The following is a 12836-nucleotide window of genomic DNA, read 5'->3' as shown; positions in this document are numbered from 1 at the left end:
GCTATCTGCCCCTTGGAGCAGGCAGTGACTGAGTTCTGGAACGCCCTGACTATGCTTCTGGTGATGCAGGAATGTAGTCCCAGGGAGAGTGCAGCACTGACCCACTGGAACAATACCCCCCAGGGAGGTGAGCCTGAGACCAGCCTTGTAGATGGGGATGGAGAGCTGCTACGGCTGGCCTCCCAGTGGAAAAAAATTGATCAATATGCCGAAGACCCTGAAAGGATTTGATGGACAAACTGTGCTCTCCAGTCCGAGGGGCTGTGATGGGGAGGGGGACTGTAGAAGATGGAAACTCCAGCCAGGTCACTTGGAATGTCAGCAAGCCCCTCCCAGGGGCAATCTTGGGAACACTTTCCACCACAACACAAACCCATCCAGGACTGGGACCCATCATACACACCCAAGGCAGGGCAATGGAATTACAATCATCTCATTCATCTGCAGAACTGAGGGGCTGAATGGCCTTCTCCTGTTTATTTTATTCATTCATAGGATGAGTGTGTATGAGTGAGAGTGTTTGCCTGTGAAATAGTGTGAGAAAGAATTTGTGTGAGAGAGAGTGTGTGTGTATATGTGTGTGTGTATGTTTGTGTGAGAGAGAGAGACTGTGAGAGTCAGTGTGTGTGAGTGTATGAGTCAGAGTGAGTCTGTGTGTGTGTGAGTGTGTATGTGTGTGTGAGAGTCAGTGTGTGTGAGTGCGTGAGTCAATGAGTGAGTCTGTGTGTATGTGTGTGAGTGAGTGTGTGCATGAGTGTGTTTATGTGTATATATGTGTGTATGAGTGAGTGTGTATGTGTGTGTGGTTGCATGACAATGAGTATATATGTGTTTGAGTGAATGTGTGTGTGCCTGTGTGTGTGTGAGTGAGTGTGTGTGTGAGAGTATGTGTGGGTGTGTGTGAGTGAGTGTGTATGGTGTGTGGTTGCATGGCAGTGAGTGTGTATGTGTGTGTGAGTGAATGGGTTTGTGTGTGTCTGTATGTTTGTGTGTATGTGTGTGAATGAGTGTGTGTGTGTGAGTGAGTGTGTGTGAGAGTATGTGTGTGGGGGGATTTGTGAGAAAGTGTGCATGCTTCTGAGAGTGTGTGTGTGTGTATGTGTGCGTATGTCGGTCTGTGTGCGTGTGTGAGTCTCTATGTGTGAGTGTCTGTGTGGCTGTGTGTGTCTGTGTGCATGTGTGTACCTGTGTGTGAGAGTTTGTGTATGTGTGTGTGCGTGTCTGCGTGTGTGAGTCTGTGTATGTGTGTGTGCGTGTCTGTGTGTGTGTGAAAGTGTGCGTGTGTGTTAGTGTGTGTGTGAGTGAGTGTGTCTCTGTGTATGTGTCTGTGTGTGTGAGTGAGTCTGTGAGTCTGTGTGTGTGTGTGCATGTGTGTGAGTGAGTGTATGTGTGTGATTGTGTGTATGAGTGAGTGTGCGTGAGTGAATGTGTGTGTGTGTGTGCATGTGTGAGTGAGTGTATGTGTGTGATTGTGTGTATGAGTGAGTGTGCGTGAGTGAATGTGTGTGTGAGTGAGTGTGTGTCTGTGTGTGAGTGTGCATGTGTGAGTGAGTGTGTGTGTGCGTGAGTGTGTGTGCATGTGTGTGAACATGCATGTGTGTGTGTGCGTGTGTGCGTATGTGTGAGTGCATGTGTGTGTGTGAGTGTGCATGTGTGTGTGCGAGTGAGTGTGTGTCTCTGTGTGAATGTGTTTGCGTGTGTAGGTGTGTGTGTGAGTATGCGTGTGTGTGTGTGCGCGTGTGTGAGTGCGTGTGTGTGGGTGTGTGTATGTGAGTATGCATGTGAGTGAGTGTGCGTGTGTGTGAGTGACTGTGTGTCTGTGTGTGTGCGTGTATGTGAGTGAGTATGCATGTGTGTGAGTGAGTGTGTGTCTGTGTGTGCGTGTGTGTGAGTGAGTGTGCATGTGTGTGAGTGAGTGTGTGTCTGTGAGTGTGTGTGTGTGTGTGTGTGTGAGTGTGCGTGTGCTTGTGTGAGTGAATGTATATGTGTGCATGTGAGAGTGTGCATGTGTGTGAGTGAGTGTGTATCTGTGTGTGCGTGTGTGAGTGTGCATGTGTGTCTGTGTGTGTGCGTGTGAGTGAGTGTGCATGTGTGTGAGTGAGTGTGTGTCTGTGTGTGCGTGTGTGAGTGTGCATGTGTGTGAGTGAGTGTGTCTGTGTGTGTGTGTGTGTGTGTGAGTGTGCATGTGTGTGTGTGTCTGTGTGTGTGTGTGTGTCTGTGTGTGCGTGTGTGTCTGTGCGTGTGTGTGTGAGAGTGTGCATGTGTGTGAGTGAGTGCGTGCGTGTGTTTGCGTGTGTGTGCGTGTGAGTGTGTGTCTGTGTGTGTGTGGGTGGGTGTGTGTGTATGAGTGTGTGTGTGAGTGTGTGCGTGTGTGTGTGTGAGTGTGTGTCTGTGTGTGTGTGGGTGTGTGTGTGTGAGTGTTTGCGTGTGTGTGTGTGTGCGTGTGTGTCTGTGTCTGTGTTTGTGTGGGTGTGTGTGCGTGTGTGTGTGAGTGTGTGCGTGCGTGTGTTTGCGTGTGTGTGCGTGTGAGTGTGTCTGTGTGTGTGTGGGTGGGTGTGTGTGTATGAGTGTGTGTGTGAGTGTGTGCGTGAGTGTGTGTGAGTGTGTGTCTGTGTGTGTGTGGGTGTGTGTGTGTGAGTGTGTGCGTGTGTGTGTGTGTAGTTGTAACTGACCCAGAGTGCAGGATGCAGGCTGGAGAGTTGCTGTCACTGTAATGGAAGCTCTGGCTGGAGTGGAATTGCTCTGCTGGATGAATGTTTTATGAAAGTTAGGCGTCACGATCTAATTCACCCAAGGGTGGGGGGAGGTTGGTGAGTGCAGAGGAAGTGAGTTCGGCAGCAGGTCTAGGTGTTTGTGAAGGGGCTGTGGGGTATGGGACAGGGAGGGGGCGGCAACTAGGAAGTTGTTTCATTCCTGTCAGACTGTTCTTGAAGGATAGCGTCACCTTAGCTGTGCTGCAGCCAGTTCTCCACTCTGGGTAAGATTCAAACTTTTATCATTACATCTGTATGCTCATTCAGCAGTTTCACGGTTAAATACATGTCAGATGGGGTTGGATCATGTTTCTTAGGCATTCTACAGGCCATTGGAAAGGCCTCTTGCTGTGCAGTGGTAATGTCCCTACCTCTGAGCCAGAAAACCCAGCTTTACATCCCACCTGCCCCAAAGATGTGTCCTAACATCCCTGAGGAGAAAGTGAGGACTGCAGATGCTGGAGATCAGAGCTTAAAAATATGTTGCTGGAAAAGCGCAGCAAGTCAGGCAGCATCAAAGGAGCAGGAGAATCGATGTTTCGGGCATAAGCCCTTCTTCATGTTCCTGAAGAAGGGCTTATGTCCGAAACGTTGATTCTCTTGTTCCTTTGATGCTGCCTGACTTGCTGCGCTTTTCCAGCAACACATTTTTAAGCCCTAACATCCCTGAGCAGACCAATTAAAATATACAAAGAAAAGAGATAGTGCTTGGTAATGATTGAATAGAAACAGTGCACAGGGGTATGGGGGAGAACACGGGAGATTGACCCAAGGTAACGAAGCTCGGTTGAGGAGCCAGTACAGGGATGATGGGCCAGCTGGTCTTCTTGCACACTGTAATAATTCTATGACTCTGTGATGTCTCTCAGTGTCTGAATCTGAGGTGATTTTTTTGAAAGGATGTTGGCTAATTTTTCTTTGTTTTCCACTTACTTTCAATTCCTTCTCTTCCCCACAACACTGACCTTCCCCCCTGTCTCTAATTACATCCCTACATCTCTGCATGATCCTTAGCAGCGGGGCAGAGGTCTTACCCTCCCAGTTGCAGGGAACACAGTGATGACAGGGAAGGGTGTGTAAAATCGGGAGGAGCTGGCAGGATGGAGGGTGCTGTTATGGCTGTCACCCATCTGGCCGGTGTTTGTGTCCGTTACCTGAAATGGCCTTTTCAATGGAGGCCCCTCTCCCACTGTGGCTAACGTTACACCCATCTCACTATACGAGCACCCAACAGAAAGGGCCACTTTTATTTCAACACCCACCAGCCATCTGCTCACTCTGTCTCCCTCCCCTTTTATCGGGGCCTGTCTCGTGGCTCCCACTGAGGATGCCCCAGTTGCCTTCCATAAGGAGCAACGGAAAGACTTTGTAGATAATGTACCAGTTACCCTGTGCCTCCTGTGAGAAAGGGAAAACAACCTGGAGTCAGGTAAAATCAAAAAGGGCATCAGTGAACCCTGATGTTATTGACTGTGGATGCCAATATCCTTTTGTCTGTCTCTCTGTCTACAAGTGTGTGTTGGTTTGAAAAGGGAATTAAGGTTTAAGCAGTTCTCTCTTGCTAGTTCATAGCTGTTTACTGACTAATAGAATGTGTTTATTTGTACAAAGTTAAAAATCACACAACACCAGGTTATAGTCCAACAGGTTTAATTGGGAGCACTAGCTTTCGGAGCACCTGATGAAGGAGCAGTGCTCTGAAAGCTAGTGCTTCCAATTAAACCTGTTGGACTATAACCTGGTGTTGTGTGATTTTTAACTTTGTACACCCCAGTCCAACACCGGCATCTCCAAATCATGTTTATTTGTAATCAGTATTAAAACGTAGGACATAGAACAGTACAACACAGTACAGGCCCTTCGGCCCACGACGTTGTGCTGAGCATTTATCTTCATCTAAGACCAACCTAACCTACACACCTCTCAATTTACTGCCGTTCATGTGCTTGTCCAGCAGTCACTTAAATGTCCCTCATGTCTCTGACTCGACTACCACCGCTGGCAGTGCATTCCATGCAGCCTCCACTCTCTGTGTAAAGAACCTACCTTTGACATTTCTCCTAAACCTTCCTCCTTATACCTTAGTTCTTGTTAAGTGTAGGAACCTGGTCAGTGTTTTCTGTTAACCCAAATCCAGTGAGATCAGGCACTTAGTGGGTTTTGATTAAATCATTACCTGTTGTGGTGACCCTAGAGGTAGTGGGATTTGAGAATTCCCTAACAGAGGTAGCTGGCGATCTGGAACACACCAATCCCTCTCCAGATACCGGACATCGGTATGTGACATTGAACGCTTCTTCCGCTACCTCCGGGCTTACTTTTTCAAATAAGAGTCCCGCCCACCTTCCGAGGACCCCTTCACCTGCTTCCAACACACTCCATCCACCTGGACACCCCATGCCAGTCTGTTACCTGCCCTTGACCTCTTCATTTCCAACTGCCGCCGGGACATTGACCGCCTCAACCTGTCTACCCTCCTCCCCACTCCAACCTCTCACTCTCACAATGCACAGCCCTCCACTCCCTCTGCTCCATTCCCAACCTCACCATCAAGCCAGCGGACAATGGGGCGGCAGTCTGGCGCACTGACCTCTACACTGCTGAAGCCAGGCGCCAACTCGAGGACACCTCTTCCTACCGCCCCCTCGACCATGACCCCATCCCCCATCACCAAACCATCATCTCCCAGACCATACAGAACCTCATCACCTCAGGAGATCTCCCACCCACAGCTTCCAACCTCATAGTCCGGGAACCCTGCACTGCCCGGTTCTACCTCCTTCCCAAGATCCACAAGCCTGACCACCCTGGCCGACCCATTGTCTCAGCATGCTCCTGCCCCACTGAACTCATCTCTACCTACCTCGACACTGTCCTATCCCCCCTAGTCCAGGAACTCCCCACATACGTTCGAGACACCGCCCAGGCCCTCCACCTTCTCACAGTCCTTTGTATACCTGGTCCCCAATGCCTCATCTTCACCATGGACATCCTCTACACCTCTACAGCTTTGACAAAGGGTCAGGTAGACTTGAAACGTCAGCTCATTTCTCTCCTTACAAATGCTGCCAGACCTGCTGAGATTTTCCAGCATTTTCTCTTTTGGTTTCAGATTCCAGCATCCGCACTAATTTGCTTTTATCCCTCTACACCTCCATCCACCATGACCAGGGCCTTCAAGTCCTCCGTTTCTTCCTCTCCCAATGTCCCCACCAGTCCCCCTCCACCGACACTCTCATTCGTTTGGCCGAACTGGTCCTCACCCTTAACAATTTCTCCTTTGAATCCTCCCACTTCCTCCAGACCAAAGGGGTAGCCATGGGCACACGTATGGGCCCCAGCTATGCCTGTCTCTTTGTTGACTGCGTAGAACAGTCCATCTTCCGTAGTTACTCCGGCACCACTCCCCACCTCTTCCTCCGCTACATTGATGACTGCATCAGCGCCATCTCGTGCTCTCGCGAGGAGGTTGAGCAGTTCATCAACTTCACCAACACATTCCACCCCGATCTTAAATTTACCTGGACCATCTCTGACCCCTCCCTCCCCTTCCTGGACCTCTCCATCTCCATCAACGGTGACCGACTCAACACAGACATCTTCTACAAATCCACCGACTCCCACAGCTACCTGGATTACACCTCCTCCCACCCTACCTCTTGCAAAAATGCTATCCCGTATTCCCAATTCCTCCACCTCTGCCGTATCTGCTCCCAGGAGGACCAGTTCCACCACAGAACACACCAGATGCCTCCTTCTTTAGAGACCACAATTTCCCTTCCCATGTGATTGAAGATGCCCTCCAAAGCATCTCGTCCACATCCCATGCCTCCATCCTTAAACCCCACCCCAGCAACCGTAACAAGGACAGAACCCCTTCCCCCCGGTCCTCACCTTCCACCCTACCAACCTCTGTATACATCGCATCATCCTACACCGTTTCCGCTACCTACAAACGGGCCCCACCACCAGGGATATATTTCCCTCCCACCCCATCCGTCACTCCCTCATCGGGATCACGCCCCCCACCCCCCACCCTCCCCACCCGTCACCCTCCCCTGCCACTGCAGGAATTGCAAAACCTGTGCCCACACCTCCTCCCTCACCTCCATCCAAGTCCCTAAAGGAGCCTTCCACATCCATCAAAGTTTTACCTGCACATCCACTAATATCATTTATTGTATCCATTGCTCCCGATGCGGTCTCCTCTACATTGGGGAGACTGGGCGCCTCCTAGCAGAGCGCTTTAGGGAACATCTCTGGGACACCCGCACCAATCAACCACACCGCCCCCTGGCCCAACATTTCAACTCCCCCTCCCACTCTGCTGAGGTCCTGGGCCTCCTCCACCACCACTCCCTCACCACCCAACGCCTGGAGGAAGAACGCCTCATCTTCCACCTCGGAACACTTCAACCCCAGGGCATCAATATGGACTTCACCAGTTTCCTCATTTCCCCGCCCCCCCACCGTACCCAAGTTCCAGCCTTCCAGCTCAGCACCATCCTCATGACCTGTCCCTGCTGTCAATCTCCCTTCCCACCTATCCGCTCCACCCTCCTCTCTGACCTATTACCTTTACCCCCACCTCCATCCACCTATCACACTCTCAGTTACCTTCCCCCCAGTCCCACCCCTCTCCCATTTATCTCTGCATTCCTGATTAGAATCCCTACAGTGTGAAAACAGGCCCTTCGGCCCAACAAGTCCACACTGACCCTCCGAAGAGTAACCCACCCAGTTCCATTTCCCTCTGACTAAAGTACTTAACACTATGGGCGATTTAGCTTGGCCAATTCACCTGACCTGCACATCTTTGGACTGTGGGAGGAAACCGGAGTAAACCCACGCAGACACTGGGAGAATGTGCAAACTCCACACAGACAGTCACCCGAGGCTGGAATCGAACATGGGATCCTGACGCTGTGAGGCAGTAGTGCTAACCACTGAGCCACCGTGCCACCTTTTGCCCGAAACATCAACTCTCCCGCTCCTCGGATGCTGCCTGAGTGTGGTGCTTTTCCAGCACCACACTCTCGACTCTGATCTCCAGCATCTGCAGTCCTCACTTTCACCTACGGAGAAAAGGTTAACTAGCTGCCTGACACAGACAGAGGGAGAGAAATATTCCTGTTTTGAGCTGTCACTATTATGTTTCCATGGAATCTTCAATCTCTGATTCAGCGAAGGGATCAAGAGAGTAAATAGATAAGGCATTTTCCCTGGAGTGAGAGAGTCTGGAACTAGAGGTCATAGCTTTAAGGTGAGAGGGGAAAGATATAAAAGGGATCTAAGGGGTAGCTTTTCCATGTGTATGGAATGAGCTGCCAGAGGAAGAGGTGGAAGCTGGTACAATTGCAACATTTAAAAGGGGGTATATGAATAGGAAGGGTTTAGAGGGATATGGGCCAAGTGCTGGCAAATGGGACTAGATTAGGTTAGAATATCTGGTCAGCATGGATGAGTTGGACAGAAGGGTCTGTTCCGTGCTGTCCATCTCTATGAGTCTATATTACCCTGGGAGAATCCCCCAGAGACAGGCAGAGACTTGGTTGTGTACCATTGGATAGAGGGGCAACTAAACATACTGCAATCTTTGTTTTTGCTTCATTCATTCACGGGGTGATGGCATCACTGTCTAGGCAACATTTATTGCCCATCCCTAATTACCCAGAGTGCAGTTAAGAGTCACCTACATTGCAGTGGGTCTGGAGTCATATGTACGCCAGACCGGGTAAGAATGGCAGTTTTCCTCCCCTAAAGGATATTCGTGAACAGACAAGTTTTTCCGACAATCAACAATGGATTCACGGCCATCATTAGATTCTTAATTCCAGATTAATCGTGAATTTAAGTTCCACCAACCTGCCATGGCAGGATTTGAACCCAGGTCCTCAGAACATTAACAGTCCCATGTTAATACCACTAGGCCATTAACTCCCGATGTGGGTGCAGTGTGGACACGATCTGGCTGACAGGAAGGTGCTGATGGTGGAAGTGGGGATTGTCCTGATGTTCTGGTTACTGGAACTTTCTGGTTGGGGCTACTCACTGACACCAATCATCCTTACTCAATATTTTCTAATCAATCTGCTCACCTTCTTACACAGTTCTGAAGAACGTAAGACTGAAACCTAGGCCTCCTGGTCTAGAGGCAAAGACACCACAACTGCACCACAGGAAGCCTAATCTGTTTGTACTTACTGTTCTGGGCCAAAATGCAGGTTTAGTTATCAGTGGGAAAGGATGAATCACTGGAGAATCTTAACAAGAGAAGGCATTAATAAAACGTAGTTTGATGAATGATAGCATAGCAACAAATAATGGACTTTGTTTTAAACTAACAATTACAACCATCAGGAGCTATCCGTCTCCTTTGGGATTTTCTGCTAGGCTGCCCAATTCTCCACCCAAAGACTGTGTTACATCAGAGTTGGATACAGCCAATGCAGCATTAACATTAACTCTTTCAGAACTATTACTTTATACAACCTCTGTCAAATAAGTACCAGGTCTGGTTGAATTGAGATGGCCCCCAAACTCCAATAGATGGTGAACACTCAGGCCTGGAGTTTCTACAGGATCCTGACCCAGATATCAGCTAAACCCGAGAAAGTCGCATGAAATAACATTAAAGTTTTGTGTGAGTGAGTAGTATCTGGAATTGCTTTGCATGATTTTTACTGTGAAGGTCTTTGGTTGTTACCTTAATAAACCCTCCCTTCACGATTACAGTTCAAATCTCATGTGTTCCTCAAATCTTAAAATTGTTCAAACTATTCAACCCTTCTTTCACATCTAAACTGTCCCTTTCATCACCTTCATTATCATCTGCAGCCTTTACATTACTGGGGCCTTAGTTTAAATTAATTTTATAGCCTCCCTCTGTCCCTTACAGCTGTGACTCCTGGACCCTACTCACAACAGCAGCAATGCTCACTTTAAGAGTTGAGAATTCTCTTTTAATTCCCCTTTCCTTCCTGCCTGCTCTTTGCACAATTTTTATAAAGTTTATCCTTGTTAGTGTAGTTGCCTCTAACTTAAACGGCCATCAACCTCTCTCTATGGAGCTGCCGTCTCTAAGGTCTCTGTCATTTCCTTGTGTTTTGATTATCTTCCTAACATTCCCTGTTTCCCCCACACCTCTTACCAGCTGGAAGGATGACCGCATTGCTGGCTAGGCCAGTATTTATTGCCCGTCCCTAATTGCCCAGAGGGCAGTTAAGAGTCACCCACATTGCTGTTGGTCTGGAGTCACACATAGGCCAGACCAGGTAAGGATGGCGGTTTCCTTCCCTAAAGGACATTAATGACCCAGATGGGTTTTTCTTGACAATCAATAATGGACTCGAGGTCATCTTTAGGCTCTTAATTCCAGACCTTTTTTCAACTGAATTCAAATTCCATCTGCTGTGGCTGGATTCGAACGCAGGTCCCCAGAATATTACCTGCGTCTCTAGATTAACAGTCCAGTGATAATACAGCCAGTTCTTTGATAATGCGATGATTGGGTTTTTGTTCAACTCCGTGTTACAGCCAACACACGTTTTGAAAGTTCGCACTTTGGAAACAGCATTGGCAATTTGTCAATCAGGTTATAGCGAATTCATGTTAACGAAAGGTGCTTTATAGCAGAATGACCTGTACTACCCAGCCATCTCCTTCCCTGAAGGTGAAGATTTCCTTTGAGTGTCTTTGTTCCATTGTTGCTCTCATTTGGACAGAGTCAGAAGTCACATGACATCAGGTTTTAGTCCAACAGGTTGATTTGAAATGCAGTGCACCTGATGAAACCTGTCGGACTATAACCTGGTGTCATGTGGCTTCTGACTCTGTCCAACCCAGTCCAACACTGGCACCTCCACGTCATTCCGACTTACTGTCAATTTTTGAGTTTCAAATCTCTCCTCTGCCTCCTTCTCTTCAGGGAGAACAGTTCCAACTTCTGCAACTTATCCCCATCACTGACAATTCTCATTCCTGGAACCATTCAGTGTAAACTGCTATTTCTCTCTCTCTCTCTCTCTCTCGAGAGAGAGAGAGAGAGAGAGAGAGAGAGAAAGAGAGAGATGGTTGAACTGAGATGGTTGAACAAGCCGCTCAGTTTGAGGGTTAGGGTTAGCTCAGTTCAAGAGGCAATCCAATAAGAATTTATGGGCGGCATGGTGGGTCAGTGGTTAGCACTGCTGCCTGACAGTGCCAGGCACCTGTGTTCAATTCCAGCCTCGGGCGACTTTCTGTGTGGAGTTTGCATGTTCTCCCCGTGTCTGCGTGGGTTTCCTCCAGGTGCTCTAGTTTCCCTCCACAATCCAAAGATGTGCACTTTAGGTGAATTGGCTATGCTAGATTGCCCATAGTGTTCAGGGATGTGTAGGTTAAGTGCATTAGTCAGGGGTAAATATAGAGTAATAGGGTAGGGGAATGGGTCTGGGTGGATTACTCTTCAGAGGGTTGGTATGGACTTGTTGGGCCAAATGGCCTGTTTCCATACTGTAGGAATTCAATGAAAGAAATGCCAGCCCAGTCAGCGAAGCTTATATTCCAATCAAGAATCAGAGAAACAGCATAGGTTAAGGTCACTGACTGTAACTAGTGTCACGCCCTGATGGAAACACACCAGCTTCTGTTTGAGCCCAAACACCCTCAGGAGCGAGGCCCAATGAGGCTCATCTCGATTCAGGTGACTCTTGCATCCGCACTGCTCCCAACCTATCCTCCAGCAGTTTTAATCCTTTCAAACATTTCATCCTTTTGAATCTGCTCTCAGTGTCTTTCAGGCAATGCATCCCAGATCCCAACAACCTATTCCGGGAAAAAGATTCGCAGTTCTTCTGTAAATCACCTTAACCCTAGTGAACTAGCCTCCTCCTAGCAGAAAGCCTACGTGTCTCTGAAAACCCGTGGTAGATTTTAATCCTGCTATTGACTCTCCCCAAAGTGTCTCCGTAACACAGTGTGACTGGGTCGCTCAGTGGAGTCTCGGGCTGGGTGGGGGAACGAGTTTAGACCAGTGCTGATGAGGGGGGGATCTGGAGAGGGAAGGCCAGCTGGGGTAGGCATGGTGGGTGTTCGATAGTCAGAGTGAGAGGGATAGGTATTGGAGGAGATTGGTCTGGGGGCTGGAGAGCTGGGTGGGCTGGGGTATGAGTAGAGTTGGGGGTTTGGGCATGGGTGGTGTTGGAAGGGAGGATTAGGGAACAGGAGGTATAGAGAGAGGAAGGAGGGTAGATCAGGAATAGAGAATGTAGGAGGGGAGATTAGAGGAGATAGGAGGCCAAACAAGGGCAGTGAGTGAGAGGGAGGATGTGGTGGGAGTGAAGGGGAGGTAGTGGGAGTGATTAGATGGGGAAAGGTGATTTCAGGAAACGCGGTTTAAAAGGTGAATAAAGGAGGGGAAGTTCTAACGTCCTCACAATGCTGCTGTTGATATCTATCAGGGTTGAATCTGTCATTGTAACCATAGCAACGGAACATCACAAATCAAACCTTCTTAATTCAAAGGGGGACAACACTCCTTTCCAGTTACTCATCTGATGGCTGCGGAAGGAGAGGGGAGGGGTCCCTCTGTGGCCTATCTCAGGAAGGTTATGAGACAAGATGTGTGATGTGAAGATCTCAGATGGATCAAATCGCCCCATTCAGAGCCCAGAAAACCCTCAGGTGATGAGAAGGGGTCAGGGTTAAGCTGCCCAAACTGCTACAGGTAATCACATAGTCGAATAGTCTTCCCGCTTTATTTGTTTTCACCTGCCGATTCCTCCAATCCAAGGGAAGAGGAAGCGTTATCATATAGTGAGGTCCCACTAACCAATAACAGGATGAGACCCCCCTTTGTCTGATGTGGAGTTAGCTCACAGATCAGCCATGGTCTCCCATTGAATGGTGGAACAGGCTTGAGGGGCTGAATGGCCTCTGACAGAGTGACCCACCTGAATAAGCTATGCCCAGGCCGATAAGAGATCAGAGGCTGAAATGTTTGAATGTGCAAGCACAGGATGAGAAGTTCAGGAAACAACTTCAACCAGAAATGAGGAGGGCTAAAAAGGGTCATGAATGTAAAAGACTAAGGGCAATCCCATGGCA

At 48.8% G+C, this 12836-nt stretch overlaps 1 protein-coding gene across 4 annotated transcripts in view; it reads left to right on the top strand.

Moving 5' to 3' along the window:
• LOC122559887 (DENN domain-containing protein 3-like) overlaps window positions 1-12836 on the top strand; it is a 180647-nt gene that overhangs the window by 22929 nt on the left and 144882 nt on the right. The window contains exon 1 of one of the 4 annotated variants that reach the window (XM_087994697.1): window positions 2895-2977. The exons of the other annotated variants lie outside the window; for them this stretch is intronic. The gene's annotated coding sequence lies outside the window, so the exon portion shown is untranslated. Of the gene's footprint in view, window positions 1-2894; window positions 2978-12836 lie in introns of those variants that run through there. 4 annotated transcript variants of the gene reach the window in all.

Source organism: Chiloscyllium plagiosum, unplaced genomic scaffold (genome assembly GCF_037043375.1).
Source record: "Chiloscyllium plagiosum isolate Xiang-an unplaced genomic scaffold, Cpla_swu_hap1 HiC_scaffold_15, whole genome shotgun sequence".
Lineage (NCBI taxonomy): Eukaryota > Metazoa > Chordata > Chondrichthyes > Orectolobiformes > Hemiscylliidae > Chiloscyllium > Chiloscyllium plagiosum.
The sequence above is the reverse complement of the archived record's forward strand: the minus strand, read 5'-3'. Positions and strand labels throughout refer to the sequence as shown.